This window comes from Carettochelys insculpta, chromosome 20, assembly GCF_033958435.1.
Source record: "Carettochelys insculpta isolate YL-2023 chromosome 20, ASM3395843v1, whole genome shotgun sequence".
In the NCBI taxonomy this organism is placed as follows: Eukaryota; Metazoa; Chordata; order Testudines; family Carettochelyidae; genus Carettochelys; species Carettochelys insculpta.
The window spans coordinates 26,190,206-26,205,658 of record NC_134156.1 but is presented as its reverse complement, the minus strand read 5'-3'; positions in this window follow the sequence as shown (position 1 = coordinate 26,205,658).

Sequence of the window (15,453 nt, the reverse complement as noted above, 5' to 3'; positions counted from 1 at the left end):
CATGTGCTGTCCCTTTGAATCCTCAGTCTTGTTCCAAGTCTCCCAGGGGTAAGTGGCCTTGAAACGAGATGTGCTGGTCACCACTTTGTTGTCCAGCAGCAGGTGCTGAGAGAGGCTGCAGTGATCTTTGGAGGTGATGGGAACAAAGGTAGTTCCCTAGCACTGTGCAGCTTTTCCCTTAATGTGTTCACTGCTATTGCAATGGTTTGTTTGTAAAGTGTCTCTTGCCATCAGCTCCTTCTCCTGTGGCCTCCACTAAGAGGCAGCAGTGCTGGAGGGGAATAGTGTGTTTGGATTGGGCTTGCACATACATGGTGCTTTCCGGGCAACAAAAGAGAATCCTGTGCCCCAAGGAACTTACAGGCTAACTAAGAACCTGCTGCAAGTGTCAAAGCAAAGTGCACTGCAGCAAGAAATAAGAGAGCTAATGGGAGGCCTTAGGAAATCTGGGTGTGGGAGGAAGCCTACTTCAGGCAGAGTCAGGTGCACAGAACCTTGACAATCAGGGTAAGGAGCAGAATGGGATTTGCAAAGTAGTGCAGTTACCATAGTAAACACACTTAGAGAAGCAGATGAGGGTGGAGAGTGCAGAGGGAATTAATTTACTCATGACAGAACCACCCCCTTTTTCTGTCTTTCCATCTTCCCAGATGTGTGAAATTCAGCTGTTAGCACTGAATACCCAGGACAAGTCTACGTGACTTCTTAATGTGTGGCAAGCTCTGGTGTAGGTCCATTTCTATTGCTCTGGCTGTTTTAGTAAGCCCTGCTCACTTGGCCTTGCTGGATGAGGTGACTTCCCCCTGGTGGGGGCAGGCCCTGACTGTTACGACAGAACTGCAATCAGCCTGAAGAGGGGGATGTCCAGTATCCTGTCAGTTAGTAGCCAGCAGCAATGCAATAAACCTCCTACTGTTGGCCCTGGCAGAACAAACTGCCTGCTGGCAGTAGGGTGAAATCCTGTCTGCTGCAGTCTTCAGTCCCTCCTGTGAGTTTTCCACGCAGGGGATGTTTAGTTCTCCTAGACTGTTTGGGAGGAGGGCAAGCTGGCTGTGACCCTGAGGAGAAGGGACCCATCAGTTGTGACAAGAGAATTATTTCTCTTCCATCTGGGTCCTTGTATCACTACTCCAGTGGCAGTGGAATGCCCATCCTTGGCATGAAATGATATGCCCAGTGCCTGTGGGGAGTATGCGCACACCAGGGAGCGACGTTGGTGGAGTATGGTTTTGTGTGTGTGTTTCATCCTACAGTTTTTCTGCTATTGCTCAGGGGCTTTGTGCAGATGTTTCTTCTGAACTTCCCACAGTGGTGCCCAGAGGTCCTGACAGAGAATACAAAGCAGATCCTGTCACTAGGCCTGATGGGGATGTCCTCCCCTCCCCCATCTGGGAGGCAGCAGCTGTTGAGGGGACCCACCATTTGGGATACTCCCCTCCTACCTTTTCTTACCCAGGAGAGACTGTTCATGACTGGTTAACTGGACCTGTTAACTATTCCCTGTCCCTTTTGTGAGGTAGGGGGGTCTATCAGAATGGTCCTGCTGCTTGCTAGGCAGCCCCCAGGTGCTGCTAGAGAGCCCGGTTCTTCCCCTGCTTCTGGCTCCAGGTGGGAGATTTCCCTGAGAAGTTTTGAATCAATGTAAATGGGTCCCTTCATCTGCTGCTGGATGCTGGTCTGAGCTCACTGCAAAGGGCATGTGGTAAATGCAGACAAGATCCTAGGTGCCTGGCTTTAGAAACTCTGAATGTGCATACCAGTGTGATCTGAGGGAGCAGTGGCTCTTTGCATCACAATGAGGAGCAGCTGTGGCCTAAGGAAGAGCTCTCTGTAAGCTCAAACTTCTCTCCCCCAGAAGTTGTCCAGTAAAAGACATGATTTTAACCATGTCCATTCAGGAAAGCAAAACTGCAGCCCCTGCCACCATCCAGGCATGTGTGCTTATATGGAGTGGCACCCTCCACAGTTTCACTGGATGTACATGGGGGATGAGGTTGCAGCACTCAAAAGAAGACAGCTCCTGGATGTAGGGGAGGACTTTCAAGGCACTGGGTTGTAGAAGCTGCACATGGTGAAGTGCCTGTAGCACTGAGCTAGCAGAATCTTGGCATTCCAGTCCCAGGTCTGTCCCTGACTTCACCTGTTGGTGAGCTGGTTGGTGCCCTCTTCCCTGAATATAAGAGCTGTACTGGGTCAGACCAAATGTCCATCTAGCCAGTAGTTTGCTCTAACTTTCTCCACACAGGTGAAACAGATCTTATGTGCACCAATATGGAGAGGATATGGGGCCAAAGGGGTTCAGTGTGTTTAAGAGCCCTGCCTAGGAGGTGTGATGGGTTTATGGTGCAGGCTATCTTGTGGCTATCGTGGAGACAGAACTGCCCCCTGTCCTTACCTCTAGTTCTTTTCCTGCAATATCACCCTGGCTGGTGGGGAGAGGCACCTCTCCCTGCTGCAGAAGCTCTGGGTCAGAGCTGTAGAGTAGGTCCCCCCCACCCCCAAACCAAGGCAGGTCCAGGCCAGGCTTGGGTTTGGACTCTGGGGGAGCGATGACTCTCCCCCAGCCACTGCAGGTCTGCCAGGGCTGGGTTCCCTGAGCTCCAGAACACTGCTTAGTAGGCTACTGTGTCGCTTACAGGGAACTTAGGGTATTGGTGTAGATACTGTCTTCTGACTTGGCCAATGCCAGGTGCCTCAGAGGGAATGAACAGAACAGGTAATCAAGTGATCTGTCCTCTCTTCCCAAACAGAGGCTAGGGACCCATCACTGCTCACCCTGGCTAATAGCCATTGATGGACCTGTTCTCCAGGAGCGTGTATAGTTTAACCCTGTTTGTAGTCTTGTCCTTCAACATCTTCTGACAAGGAGGTCTGCAGGTTGACTGGGTTGTGTGAAGAAAAATTTCCTTCTGTTTTAAACCTGCTGCCTACTGATTTTCACTTGGTGATGCCCTAGTTTGTGTTATGAGAATGGCATGGAGAAGTAAGGTGGTGGTTACACAATCATGGTTTTATAAATTGCAGTTATAACCCAAATAGTCATCTTTCCCAAGATGAAAACTCAGTCTTATTAACTGGTCATATGGAAGCTATTCCATATCCCTAATAACTTTGCTTCCCTTTTCTGAACCTTTTCCAATTCCACTATATCTTTCTGAGGTAGAGCAACCAGATCTGCGTGCAATATTCAGATGTGGGAGCACAATAGAATTTAGATAGAGGTAATATATCTTGTCTTGTGTATCCTTAATGATTCTTGCTACTTGTTTGGCTGCTGCGCATTGTGTGTTTTCAGAGAACTATCCACAATGACTCCAAGGCCTCTCTTGGGCATACCAGCTAATTTAGACCCCATAATTCTGTGTGTATAGTTGGTTTTTTTTTTTCTAATATGCAAAATTATGCATTTATCAATGTAGAATTTTAGCTACCATTTTATCGCCCATGCACTCAGTTTTGAGACCCTTTTTTGTAGCTTTGCAGTCTGCTTCGGACTTGCATATCTTGACTAATTTTGTATCATGTGCAGATTTTGCCATGTCACTGTCTACCCCTTTTTCCAGACCAATTATGTTAGTGTTTGGTCCTATACAAACCCCTGAGGACAGCACTGTTTACCTCTCCTGATTCTGAAAACTACCATTTCTTCCTACTTTGTTTCTTTTAATCACTTACCAGTTCATGAGGAACTTGCCCCTCATCATCATAATCAATAACCGTGGGCTCAGTGCCCATTGGTGTCTGCCTCACTCGCTATTTCCTTCCATTTTTCCCTGTCCAGTGCGGAGCGGCTTAGTTGCTGTAGACTAGCTCCACACCAATCTACTCTATCGTCTGTCCATTCTCTGTGGGGTCTGCCTCTCCTATTTGAGCCATCCATTATGCCAAATACGAGGGACTTGATTTTTCATTTGTTGTTTGTTCTGCAAATATGCCCAAATAGTTGTAGTTTCCATTTTATAACCTTCTGCAGCAGGTTCTTTCAGCTGTATCTTTCTATAGATTTCCTCATTGGTGACCACCTGCATCCATCCTATTCTCAGAATCTTTCTGTAACATATCCTTTCAAATGCCAATATTCTTCTTTTTGAATCTTTCGTTATCACCCATGTCTCATCTGTACAACATGCTGCTGAATACACACGCTTTCAAGACGCTCAGCTTTGTTTCTAAGCTAAGTGCTTTGCTTTTCCAGATCTTATCCATTGCCTTCAAACTTGCTCTTGCTTTTGCTATTCTAGCCGCTATTTCCTTCTTAGTCTAGGTGATACGTTATGTTGCTCCCCAGATATGTGAACTTCTCTACATTTTCTAATTCAATACAATCTACGTTGATCTTCCTTCCTATTTTCTTATCTCCAAATACCATTGTTTTATCAATGTTCATAATCAGTCCGTACCACTTCCCTTCATTTAGCACTGCACCATTTTCGCTAGCTTCTCCTCATCTTCCTCAATAACTATATCATCTGCGAACCACAAGTCGTTAATTCTTTTCCTGTGCCACTTATTTTGCTTAAAAACCAAATTTGTGGACACGTCTGTCCTACCAAGCTTTGTTACTAGAAATGCCTTTTGGTGATAAAAGTGAGAGCATTCCCATTTCAGTTCAACTTATGTGGGTAGGAACAGCCATTTGTGGCACACACACAAACCCACCTGTGTGAGACTTTTCTTTTCCCCTCCCTGTATTGTGGAGAGGGAGCCTGTGTAAACCTCTGACAATGTCCCACAATGCCTGCCCTGAGGGTTCTGTTCAGCATTTTGATCTTTGCTGCCCTACAGGCGTGCAGCCCCCCTCTTTGAAAGCCCTGGGAAATATCTTACAGCAACAAGTCATTGGAATGCTCCTCAGACCAGGCAGACTGTTGCTGCAGAGGCAGGGTGACAGATTGCTGCTGTGATGTTCCTGGACAGTGAAAGTTCTCAGAACTACTCCTGGTGCCACTCCCTGCAAACAAGAACACTGTCAGAGAAGTCGGAGGGAATCCCAAGATGCTCAGGTGCCTTCCCACAATGCTGCATTGTGGTAAACGTACCCAAACGACATTGTTCACTGTGTAGATGGTTCCTCCAATGTGGACGTGATCTGTTGAGAGGGAACAACTGTGACCAGCTTCTTGGAATTTTTGTTGACTTTTGGGTGTCAAATTTTCGTCGTCAAAACTTGGTAGTGTAGGTGTATTGTAAAGACTTGACACCTTGTCAAAGACTTTCTGAAAATCTTAGTACAGTATTCCATGAGCTCCCCATTGTCCGCTGCTTGTTAACCCTCTCAAACAATTCTAGCAGATTGAATTCTAGCATGACTTCCCTTTACAAACAACACGTTGACTCTTCCCCCCCACCTCCCCCAAACAAATCATGTCCATCTGTCTGATAACTTTGTTCTCTACATTTCAGTCAATGTGGCTCATACTGAAGTGATGGTTACTGGCCTCTAATTGCCAGGGTCATCTCTGGAGCCTTTTTAAAACAAACTGATTATCATATTAGCTATCCTCCAGTCTTTAAGTTCCTTATTTTTGTGCAGTTTTCTGTTCTGAAATTAAATTTGCTGAGGTGTTCTCCACTATAGGTATGATGATTTAATTATGTTGTGGCCCCTATTATCAAGTAGTTGGGCTATTTTCACCTCTTGAAACATCCCGTCCCTCCCACTTAAGATTAAATCAAGAATTGCTTCTCTCCTTGAGGCTTGTTCTGGACAGTCGCCTTGGTTTTACAGCTGCTTGAAAATGGCTGGAAAGTTGATCATCAAAAATCTGAGTAGTAGCAGACTGCTTATGGCATGGACTGCTGTCACATCTCTCTACAGCTTATGCAATGTATTGAACAGCAGGTCGGTTCCCTTCCGTGCAGTGGTTCTCTGTTGGGGTGTATGTAGGTTTTCCAGGAGTACATCAACATGTCTAGATAACTGTTTAATTGTACAACAGACTTCTTAAAGTACTTAGGAAGTCAGTACAAACTGAAATTTAATGCAATAATTCATCTGTTAACTCTACATATTCTACATTGAAATCTAAGTACAATATTTGTCCCATGTGATTTATTTTCTGATGTTTTAAAAAGGATAAAGTCAGCAATGGTTCAGTAGTAGGGTGCTGTGACAGTTGGTATTTCTGTCTGATTTGTAAGAAAGTAGTTACGAAGTGAGGTGATATGCAAGACAAATGCAGACGCCTGAAAAAGATGAGTCTGGAGACGGGGGGAGAGATGCTACCCAAGGGGGAGTGTGCTTAGGACAGATGGTTCCCATCTAACTTAGACAGTTCCTGGGGTTTGTTCAGTTTCCACCGAAGTGAAAATACTCTGATTCAAATTGACACATCCGTGTTCAGTGTGACAGAGTAGAGACAAGTGAAGTCTCCTGCTTGCAACTAGCTGGTGGTGAATGAACCCCAGTTCCCAGCCAGTGCTAGAGATTACTGTTCTCTCCTGCTGAGTGGGAGAAGACCCAGATGCTTCTGAGAGCATCTGTCTCTTATAGGAACAGCAGAGGGCAGCACATGTATCACCTTTGCTCAAGAAATTAGCTACTGATTCTGACTTGCACTCTACTTTCTGTCCTGGAGAAGGCTGGGGTGAAAAAGTTAGGCTCATTTAAAAGGCTGTGATGAATGTGGGAGGGACTTACAAGTTAGGTGCCCGTGCAACATGGAGGGAGATGAAATGCTATGCTGCCAAATGCAAGTGGATCTTCATGGAAGGGTGTAAATCCACACACCTTGCTGCTGGATTCTAAAACTCCAGGGACCTCAGTGTACTGTACGGTCAGGATGGTGAACAAAGCATTGGACTGGATAGGGCCTGGAATGGAAATGCTGCCCTGTAAATGGGTGACATACCCTCCTGGGGGATATTACTAGATTGTGGTTGCAGTGTTGGGGAGGCCAGATATGCTGACTCTACTGGTTGGCAGCCAGGAGTCACTGGGAAGATTAGAGTGGACTCAAGCAGCTGTGGAATGAGTGGCATGCAAATTCAGAAGTCTGAGGTGAGTTAAGAGGATGCCTAGGACCAGGGAAAGGTGCAACAAATGGATGATTCAGCAAAACAGAGCAGCCTGGAAGCATTATGGTCCCTCTATGCTTGGTCTAACTGTGAAGGGCTGGGGCCTTGCTCCGCAGGCTGTACGTAGCTTGGGGACCTGCCTCTGCTGAACCAGATGTAGTAAATACACTCCATTCTTGGAGGACAAAGCAACAGGTGTTTCTCTGTTCCCAGTGTACCTCTTAGGGTGTCCTAGTGACTGAGTTAGTACTAATGTTGAGTCAGATGGAGTGGGCGGCTCAGAGATGGACTCAGCTTTCCATGAGTGAAGGGAAGGCTGGGGCCTGTGGAAGCTTCCTTGGCTGTGCTTAGCCCTGTGTGTACCCCAGCTGGTGATGGAGAAGCTCTTCAAAGGGCTGAGAGGGTCAGTCGGGTCTCTGATGTGCTCCAGAGCCTTCTGTTGCCCCTCACCCCACCCAGTACAGTTAGAGGTGGAATCTTGTAGCAGAATCATGGGGCTTCCTGTCCTCTTCAACAGTACCAGTCTCACTGGCTCTGCCAGCACTCAGTCTGTGGGGGGCACTGTGCCCACCCTGACCTTCCACTCTAGCCGGTTCACATACTTCTTACTGAGCTCCTACTTCTACTAGCAGAGGTAAACTAAACTCCCCTTGGTGGGGGCAGGGCCTTCTCTGCTTGCTCTGCCCTCTGCTTCTGGCCTGCAGGACAGGTAGTGCTTGTTTATGGAGTGCCTCCAAGGCTGCTCAAAGGAGCACATTTGGCTGACTAAGGTGCTGCAGCAGCAATGCTCATTTTGCACACTCGGCACCACAGCTCAATGGTCCTTCAGCAGCAAGAAAGTCACACACCTTTTGCTTCTGCGTGAGTCCTCCTGCCTCTCACAAGAGGCTTCAGCTGGTTCTTGTGCACAGTGAAGTTTCTTCTATGTGGCATACTCCTGGGTCAGTCTGTCCTTAGCAGCAGCAGGTGCAGCTTCCTGAGGCCTGTGTGGGAGTGGGACAGGAGCATTGTTCTCAGGGCCTGGCCCATAGCTCCCACTTGCCATCTGGCCACGGGGAGCCCAGACAGGTTTGGATGTATAAAGATATTAATTCAGCATCTCCTCCTAGCCACTCTGATCTCTGCTCCATGCACATCTGGTGCTGCCTGAGCAGCCATAGGCTGAGTTAACCATGTTAAGCAGCTCCCCAAGCTATCTGTGGGTGTGGTTTCTCTCCACAGAGGAGTAACAGCCTAACCATTTGTGAAAGACTTCAAATCAGCAGAGCTGGGGGCTGGGCTCAGGAAGAAATGAGGAAACATGTATAAGAAGAAAGTGGCAGTTTCTTAGCAGCCACTTGGCAAAGCATAACACTTAGCTGAGCTTGCATAACCCACCATACCTGTACACCAAAGCAGCAATATCCCCTGAACCCAGGCCATGCACACGGTGCAAGGAAATGGAGATCTCTGGAAGATCAGAGGTGCCTTTCATTGCACCAGGGGCCTACAGTGTTTACATGACCTCAGGCCCTCAAACAATCTGTCTGGGCCCCTGAATGCATGACCTGAGTGTGAAGCCATAGAGACACATGGAAACTGCACCTAGCAGGGATGGTGCTGCAGATCAGAAACTTCCCTGTACTACCTCTTGTGGGAGCCAGCTGTGCAGAGGTGGCAGCTCTGTCTTGTAGCTAGTTATCCATAGAGCAGTTTCCTGGTGTGATGTAGATTCTTGTTCTGATGGGTTTGGTGTATAACCACACTGCTCTGAACTATGAGCCATGTGTGCAGCTTTCCTCCTGAGTACAAGACACAACAATGGGCAGGGAGCACACGGGGGGTGTGTGCTTGTTGTTCTGCACTGTGGTTTTGCATGATTAATTCTGCTCTATAATTAAAGGCATCTTCTTTGAGTCCTGTGTGGTTTGCCGCAGGGGAGCATCAGAAGGGTTCATAACCACATCTGGGTTCTGTAATGTTTACTGAGATTGAGGGGGTTTGTACAACTTAATCCCCAGCACTGCCTGTACACCACTGATGATTTCCAAAATGCTGTAACATACAGGGACCATCAAACACTCGAGGCGACGGCCTTGCCACCTGTATTGTGATTTGAGATGAGATGTTTCTGTGGCTGGAGCAAAGACACGGGAGGCCAGAGCTCCTGGGCACAAGAACTTGCAGTTGCTGAAATGGCTGATGCTTGGCACTGTAATGCAATAAACTCTATCCAATCCAGCAGCCCTGGGACGGGCAGGTTGCTAGATATTCAGATATTCTGGATAATAGGCATACCTACCAATGTAGAACATTAACGAAAAACAAGATTAGATGTTAAGAAACACATGTATGCAGAGTACTTTATTCACAAACAGTAGTATTGTGCACTGTAAACATATGTTGTATTTGCTGTATTTACTTGCTATACTGTACTTATGGAAAACAACAAACTTATTTATCATTAAATTGTCAGTGGATCTGATGAAGGGGGTCTGTCCCATGGCAGCTTGTCACCAAATCACTCATTTTGTTAGTCTTTAAAGTGCTACATTTCTGCTGCTCTGTTTAGTATTTGAGAGTTCTGCATAATAGAATGCTGGATATGAAAGAGTTTACTGTAGTCACAAATATTAATTTGGGTGACTTGAAGGGGAAGGGAAGTTAAGCCTGCTGGGTCAGGGCATCATCTTGCCCTCAGAACTAAGACTGCCATCTGACCCAGGTCATGTCTGTCTCCAGCTGAAGGCTGCAGCTATGTGCACTAAAGCAACTGGAAGTTCCAAACAATCCAGGCTAGCTGCTGGGGCTCACTGTGGTAAGGAACCAAAGGGCTAGTGGTAAATCAGCTGTGATTTAACTAAATACAAGAGAACATGAAGCAAACAAATGAAGATCAGCTCCTGCTGAACAATAGTGCCCGTGTTTGCTGTCAGCATCTTCTACATGGGTTGCACAGATAAGTAGCCCTTATGTGTGCTTGAGTTCCTCTTGCTTTGCCGCTCCCATGAGCGGGTGGCAATAAAACTCCTCTTGTGTTCCTCTGTGGCTATAGCCGTGGCAAAGGAGTGGCCTGTGGAGTTTTGCCAATTGCAGCCAGCCAAATCATGAGCTCTGACTGATGTCACAGTTCTGAGCTTTGGAGCTTCCTAACCACTAGGGCCACGTCCACCCTGAACAAAATCAGCAGCCCCATGTTGAAATGGTTCAGGTTTACACAATCAGGAAAGAAACTGCTGATGCTTCCACCCACCCACCCAGAAACTGATCTGGCTTTTCCCAACATGAATGTGGTAATTATAAGGGCTGGGTGCTAAGTGTGTGCCTGCTGGGCTAGGTGGGGATTTGCACCCACTCTGTAGTCTCCAGTGCAAGGGCAGTTTCCAAGAGGGGGTGTGAAAGAGGTGTGGGGCTCTGCTGCTGCCTTGTTTGTGTGGGTTACACAGCATTGTATCTGCTCCACTGCTGTTGTAGCACTGGTCAGTACTGCCAGCACTGAGCTCGCCAGGAAGCACTTAGCACTCCTCTCGTGGCAAGGGACTTGGCTTCTGCAGTGAGTGAAACTAATAAAGGGCTGTGATCCCAGTCTGGGGATTAGTTCAGTCTCCCTGCCTTGCTCCCTTTTCCTTCCCTGTAGTTTGTTGGCTGAGGAACAAGAGGTCCTATTTTCCACTTGTTGCTGTTTGTAACATGTTAGCGTTTGAATGCTGCAGCAGATCCCTTCAAAAACTCCACTACTTAAAACTCTGCCCTTTGGTGACGGTTGGAAGGGAAAGGGGAAACATGCAGACTCTCTGCCATCTGGTAAGCAAACAGCACCTTCAGCCACCTCCCTAAGTGGCAGTATATTAAAGAACAGGTTGATGACTCTCACTGAGGCCTTCCACCCTAACCACCATCACCACCCACTTTACAACATTACCCCTCCTCTCCCCACCTGGGAGATAGCAGTTCTGTGGTGTACAATACGCTGTCCATTCACCACGTGTGGCAAAGCATCTTGTCAGAGCTGCACATGGAGCACCCTCTGCCCTGGCGACCCACTGCTTGGTGTGACAAAACGTGTGGCGGCAGCAGCAGCAGGGGAGGCAGCTCCTCCTGCAGCTCACTTGGGGCCACAGGGCAGCTTGGGGCTGGGCAGCAGCTGGTGTACAGCAGATGGTAGGTGCCTGGCTGGAGGGGTAGGGCCTGAATGGGAATGTGTGTGGAGGGGGATTGTTAAATTTCTTTTGGACACCACTGTAGTAGTTCTTGGACTAACTTTTCCAGATAGATAGCAAAGAACCAACAATGGTGGAGGGCACAACGGAAGAACGGGGAACCCCAGCCTGGGGAGCATGCACAACCCTAGCACAGACAGAGTGGAGTACCCAGTGTCAGAGGATGCGGGAGCACGTGGTGCCCTCAGCAGGGAGGAGAAGTTGCAGAAAGTCCCTGAACTAGAGGGGGCCAGGATGTGGTACACAAGAGCCCCTGCATTGGCAGAGAACTCAGCTAACAGATGCTACACCATGAGGTTTTCTTCTAACCAGATGCTTTCACATCACTAGCACAATGCCATCCACATCTTGGAGCTTTCCTCTCCCTGCTGATTTACTTCCTGACAGCTGAGTGAGGGAGCTGTAACTGCTGTAAAGAATAAAATTGCAAGGCACGTAGGAGAGCACGAATTGTTGGGCAAAAGTCAGCATGGTTTCTGCAGAGGGAAGTCGTGTCTAACTAATCTATTAGAATTCTTTGAAGGGGTTAATAAACATGCGGACAAGGGGCACCCAATGCACATAATATACCTAGATTTCCAGAAAGCCTTTGACATGGTCCCACACCAAAGGCTTTTATGTAAATTAGGTGGTCATGGGATAGGAGGAAAGATCCTTTCATGGATCGGGAATTGGTTAAAAGACAGAAAACAAAGGGTGGGAATAAATGGTAAATTTTCACAATGGAGGAGGGTAACTAGTGGTGTTCCCCAGGGGTCAGTCCTGGGACCGATCCTGTTCAACTTGTTCATCAATGATCTAGAAAATGAGGTAAGCAGTGAGGTGGCAAAGTTTGCAGATGACACCAAGTTGTTCAGGACAGTCAAAACCAAAAGGGATTGGAAGAACTACAAAAAGATCTCAGCAAACTGAGTGATTGGGCAGCAAAATGGCAAATGAAATTTAATGTGGGTAAGTGTAAGGTAATGCATGTTGGAAAAAATAACCCAAATTACACGTACTACATGATGGGGTCAAATTTAGCTACGACAGATCAGGAAACGGATCTTGGAGTTATAGTGGATAGTTCTCTGAAGACATCCACGCAGTGTGCAGCGGCAGTTAGTAAGGCAAATAGGATGTTAGGAATTATTAAAAAAGGGATCGATAATAAGACAAAAGATATCATACTTCCCCTATATAAAACTATGGTACGCCCACATCTTGAGTACTGCGTGCAGATGTGGTCTCCTCACCTCAAAAAAGATATATTGGCATTAGAAAAGGTTCAGAAAAGGGCGACTAAGATTGGAATGGGTCCCATATGGGGAGAGGCTAGAGAGACTGGGACTTTTCAGTCTGGAAAAGAGGCGATTGAGGGGCGATATGATAGAGGTATATAAAATCATGAATGGTGTGGAGAAAGTGAATATAGAAAAATTATTTACCTTTTCCCATAATACAAGAACTAGGGGACACCAAATGAAATTGATGGGTAGTAGGTTCAAAACTAATAAAAGGAAATTTTTCTTCACACAGCGCACAGTCAACCTGTGGAACTCCTTGCCCGAGGAGGCTGTGAAGGCCAGGACTCTATTAGGGTTTAAAAAAGAGCTTGATAAATTTTTGCGGGTTAGGTCCATAAATGGCTATTAGCCAGGGATAACGTATGGTGCCCTAGCCTTCTGAACAAGGGCAGGAGATGGATGGCAGGAGATAAATCACTTGATCATTGTCTTCTGTTCTCCTTCTCTGGGGCACCTGGCATTGGCCACCGTCGGCAGATGGGATGCTGGGCTGGATGGACCTTTGGTCTGACCCAGTATGGCCATTCTTATGTTCTGTAAAGGTGAGCCTGGGACAGCCTGATCACTCTGCTTGACTGAGGACTTAGCTACTGTCACAACTCTTCTCCCTTAGCTTCTCCACAAGTCTGCCCTCTGAAACCTCCTCAGAGGTCTTTAAACCTGAAAACCTGGCACTTAGATTGGCTAACGTGCACCTGTTAGCCTGTCTGAGAGCCATGGCTGCTACTGGTAAATTTAAAAAAACACTGAAAAAGCTAAATTTTAAAATGCCAAAGATAGTGGGTGGGCCTGGATCCCCTTGGTCCCACAGGAAGGACCTGTTTCCTCTTGGAATGCTGGCAGTAAGGCCTGGCTGCTCTGGCAGTGCTGGCTCCCTGCCCCTCAACAGTTGGGCAGGACTTTGACCTGATCTTTTCTTCAGCAGGCGTATAGAATGAGGTGGCATTTGGCAAGCATCTGTGATGACGTGTACCAATGGTACCAAATGTAACCCATGCGGCCTCTCCCACAAACACACCCTACATATAAAGAGAAACCTGTTTGCACAGCTAGATTGGCCAGGTTGTGAGGCCACAGGCAAAACTAATACCCTAAATAAAGAGCTGCTATCAGCTAGGTTTTGTCTCAAGACATAGTGAAGTGGAGGAAACTTGGAGATAACCCTATGTTCCACTTGGCATACAAGGATTTAAGTCAAGTAAGTCATTCTGAACAGAGGGGCTGCTGAGACTTAGAGAAATACTGAGCTTTGCACCCAAACCAAGCTATGTTGTTCCCTCTCCTCCTCTAGTATTCTTCTGCCCCTTCCTGGGGATAGAACTGACTGGTTTGTTCTATTTGTTCCTGCCCTTCCTTCTCGAATGTTCATTCCATTAAGTGCACCACTGAAAAGGACAGTGTCTAGTCTACAGAGCAACCACAGTCAGAAAAGGCTGAGCCTCAGATGGTTACTAGTACCTTCTCAGGGCATTTAATTTGAGAGATGCTGGACAGAAAGAATCTGTTCTGTGCATGTCACAGCACCTCAGGTAGAGTCAGCTCAGCTATGTCTTAGAACCACTGGCCTCAATCCCTGAAATCACCAATGCCACCAGTAGAGAGAGCAAAGACAAATGATTCCAAGCCACAAGAGGAGGGCTGGCCTCAGGGAACAGGGTAAGGTGGCGGGACTCTGTGGCTCACAGAAACTGGAATTTTGGAAATTAGTCAATTTAAGCTTGACAGCACGCTTTTAAGAAACCTGGGGCGGACACAGAACTCGCTGTGGCCTGCGGAGGTTCCACTGCTGTTCGTGGGAGATCCTTCTCATCCCATTCCAATGCTGAGCATTTCTAAGCCATTGGAAGTTTGTGTTCAATCCATTAGGCCAGGGGACAGTCCAACCCCACTTTGCACTACTACAGGGGACAACTCACTGTTTCACTGAACCCTGTCTAGGCATTGCAGTAAGCATGACAGTGCAAGGCAGCAAGGAGGCAGAGTGCAATGTTGCTGTGCATCCAAACTCCTTCCCTCCTCACCCTTATTGAACTTGTCATACTTCAACAGTGTTGCATGAACACAGTCCCATAAAGACAGCCTATATTGCTACAGAAAACCCTTCCAGTTCCGCCCAAGTCCAACTGAATTTCTGTTATTGCACTCAACGTGCATGTGGAGAAATTCACTCCTTAGATGTGGTCTAGATGCTAAATGGCACCGTGGTGAAGGACAGAGTTTACTTAAGACAGAGATCTTTAACCATTTGTAAATCTGACCCAGCGAATCCAGTAATGAATTCTCTGGAGAAGGGAGATTGGAAGCTTCTGTTTCCCGTCTCATAACACAAGAACAAAGGACAGTGAAACTGAAGAGTGGCAGATGAATGGAAATACCTCTTCATGCACTGTGTAATTAGAACTCTATCACTGGATGTCATGGAGACTTAGAATTTAACAAGATTCCAAGAGGAATGGGAAATATGTGTGGATAACACAGTTCTCCAGAGTTAATGACTAATGCTCAAGAAGGTTATGTGAAGGACTATGGAACTTCATCTTTCAGAGACTAAACTATTTCTAATTATTAGCAACCTAGCCGTGTCTACACGTGCACGCTACTTCGAAGTAGCGGCACTAACTTCGAAATAGCACCCATCACGGCTACATGCATCGGGCGCTATTTCGAAGTTAACTTCGACGTTAGGCGGCGAGACGTCAAAGTCGCTATCCTCATCAGGAGGTGGGGATAGCGCCCTACTTTGACGTTCAGCGTCGACGTAGGGACCGTGTAGTCATTGCGCGTCCCGCAACTTCGAAATAGCGGGGTCCACCATGGTGGCCATCAGCTGAGGGGTTGAGAGACACTCTCTCTCGAGCCCCTGTGGGGCTCTATGGTCACCATGGCCAGCAGCCCTTAGCCCAGGGTTTCTGGCTGCTGCTGCGGCAGCTGGGGATCCATGCTGCAGGCAC